Raw genomic sequence first — 4,472 nt, forward strand, 5'->3', positions numbered from 1 at the left:
GCAAGGGTAACAATTGGTTTGTTATATTTGCTGGGAGAACTCACACACACATAGATATCTTTCAGGAAGCCTGGGCCATGCACAGAGCAGGTGGATAGCAAAGCTGTATTCCTTCAAAATATGGATTTCGGTCTGATTCAGAATTGACAACCCGAAAGTCCAGGAGCTACGTGGTGGTTCATTCATCGCCTTTATCTTTAAAAGCATGTTTCCTAGCTACTTGCCAGTTCAGCTCCAACAAATAACCTCTTCCTGAAAAATTTCAACTACACAAGGGTACAACAAGGAAGTTGAAAGAAACTTTATAAATTTATCAATCATCTGTGGTACCTCAGCCAAAGTTGTTGGCTTTGCCTTCTTTGATGAATGTTGGTGATGAAACAAAGCAGAGATGGTGGACAGTCTAAAAAGAGCTCAAAATAGTAACCATGAGCAGTGGTTAAGCCTCAAGCGTGGAGCTGACATTCACCTTGAAGATTTTGTGTCTTCTGCAACAAATAGGGTACGACATGCTCAATCACCAACTGACTTTCTACAGTTTTTCCCCATCTTTGTGACAACTTCATGCAGGTTATTGCAAAGCACAAAAGCTCAAGACAATAGAGAAGTGTGGTTAACGATGTGGCTGAGAGGGTGTGGCACTCATCCAGAATTACATCCATGTAATAACAAAGAGATGAGGAACAACATGGTTCTACTCTCCCGGGTGGTCATTGATCATCGAAACTTTCAAACTCTCTAAAAGAGACTGTAATAGAAAGCACTCGGAAAGAATGACCTGTGTTGCTAGAATTTCATTGATTTTGCTGTATTACAGCTATTAACAACTAACTGTGATCCTTGACCTTGTTATCTGATTTGCATTTACGGTAGCATTCAATATAAAAACTAGATAGTCTTTGTGGCACCTCCTAGTTTATCCAAATTTTTAAAAAAATGACGGATACATTGTTTAATGGTATACACATTGACTTAGGCAGGGTGGCTTGAAATTTAAACCAAAAAAATTCCGGACCACCCTACCATACACACATTATAAGACACACCATACACACATTATAAGACACACCATACACACATTATAAGCACACCATACACACATTATAAGACACACCATACACACATAAGACACAATATACACACATTATAAGACACACCATACACACATTATAAGACACACCATACACACATTATAAGACACACCATACACACATTATGAGACACACCACACATACACACATTATAAGACACACCATACACACATTATAAGACACACCATACACACATTATGAGACACACACCATACACATACACACATTATAAGACACACCATACACACATTATACACACACCATACACACATTATAAGACACACCATACACACATTATAAGACACACCATACACACATTATAAGACACACCATACACACATTATAAGACACACCTATACACACATTATAAGACACACCATACACACATTATAAGACACACCATACACACATTATAAGACACACCATACACACATTATGAGACACACCATACACACATTATAAGACACCATACACACATTATAAGACACACCATACACACATTATGAGACACACCATACACATTAAAACACACCATACACACATTATAGGACACATCATATGCACATCATAAGACACACCATACACACATTATAAGACACACCATACACACATTATAAGACACACCATACACACATTATGACACACCATACACATTAAAACACACCATACACACATTATAAGACACACCATACACACATTATACACACACACACACATTATAAGACACATCATACACACATTATAAGACACACCATACACACATTATAAGACACACCATACACACATTATAAGACACCATACACACATTATAAGACACCACACACATTATAAGACACCATACACACATTATAAGACACACCATACATTATGACACAATATACACACATTATAAGACACACCATACACACATTATAAGACACACCATACACACATTATAAGACACACCATACACACATTATAAGACACACCATACACACATTATAAGACACAAATACACACATTATAAGATACACCATACACATTATAAGACACACCATACACACATTATAAGACACACCATACATACACACATTATAAGACACACCATACACACATTATAAGACACATCATACACACATTATAAGACACACCATACACACACATTATAAGACACCATACACACATTATAAGACACACCATACACACATTATAAGACACAAAATACACACATTATAAGACACACCATATACACATTATAAGACACACCATACACACATTATAAGACACACCATAACATTATGAGACACACCATACACACATTTGAGACACCATACACATTATAAGACACACCATACACACATTATAAGACACACCATACACACATTATGAGACACACCATACACATTAAAACACACCATACACACATTATAAGACACACTATACACACATTATAAGACACACCATTCACACATTATAAGACACACCACACACATTATAAGACACACCATACACACATTATAAGACACACCATACACATACACACAATAAGACACACCACATACACACATTATAAGACACACCATACATACACACACATTATAAGACACAATCATACACATTATAAGACACACCATACACACATTATAAGACACACCATACACACATTATAAGACACACCATACACACATTATAAAACACCATACACACATTATAAGACACACCATACACACATTATAAGACACACCATTCACACATTATAAGACACACCATACACACATTATAAGACACACCATACACATACACATTATAAGACACACCCATACACACATTATAAGACACACTATACAATACATTATAAGACACACCATACACACATTATAAGACACCATACACACATTATAAGACACACCATACACACATTATAAGACACACCATACACATTATAAACACACCACACATTATAAGACACACCATACACACATTATAAGACACACCATACACACATTATAAGACACACCATACACACATTATAAGACACACCATACAATAATTATAAGACACACCATACACACCATTATAAGACACACCCATACACACAATAAGACACCCATACATTATAAGACACACCATACACATTATCCTACACATTTAGCACCATAAATTATAGCACCATACACACATTATAAGACACACTATACACACACATTATAAGACACACCATACACACATTATAAGACACACCATACATTATAAGACACACCATACAATTATAAGACACACCATACACACATTATAAACACACCATACACACATTATAAGACACACCATACACACATTATAAGACACACCATACACATTATAAGACACACCATACACACATTATAAGACACACCATACACATATACACACATTATACACACACTACCATACACACATTATAAGACACACATACCATACACACATTATAAGACACACCATACACATCACATTATAAGACACACCATACACACATTATAAGACACCATACACACATTATAAGACACACACCATACACACATTATAAGCACACCATACACATACACACATTATAAGACACACCATACACACATTATAAGACACCATACACACATTATAAGACACCATACACATTATAAGACACACCATACACACACATTATAAGACACACCATACACACATTATAAGACACACTATACACACATTATAAGACACACATACACATTATAAACACACCATACACACATTATAAGACACACCATACACACATTATGACACACACCATACACACATTATAAGACACACACATACACACATTATAAGACACACCATACACACATTATAAGACACACCATACACACATTATAAGACACACCATACACATTATAAGACACAAAATACACACACATTATAAGATACACCATACACACATTATAAGACACACCATACACACATTATAAGACACACCATACACATACACACATTATAAGACACACCATACACACATTATAAGACACATCATACACACATTATAAGACACACCATACACACACATTATAAGACACCATACACACATTATAAGACACACCATACACACATTATAAGACACAAAATACACACATTATAAGACACACCATATACACATTATAAGACACACCATACACACACTTATAAGACACACCATACACACATTATGAGACACACCATACACACATTATGAGACACCATACACATTATAAGACACACCATACACACATTATAAGACACACCATACACACATTATGACACACCATACACATTAAAACACACCATACACACATTATAGGACACATCATACACATCATAAGACACACCATACACACATTATAAGACACCATACACACATTA

This window comes from Homarus americanus, unplaced genomic scaffold (genome assembly GCF_018991925.1).
Source record: "Homarus americanus isolate GMGI-L3 unplaced genomic scaffold, GMGI_Hamer_2.0 scaffold36734, whole genome shotgun sequence".
NCBI classification, from domain to species: Eukaryota; Metazoa; Arthropoda; class Malacostraca; order Decapoda; family Nephropidae; genus Homarus; species Homarus americanus.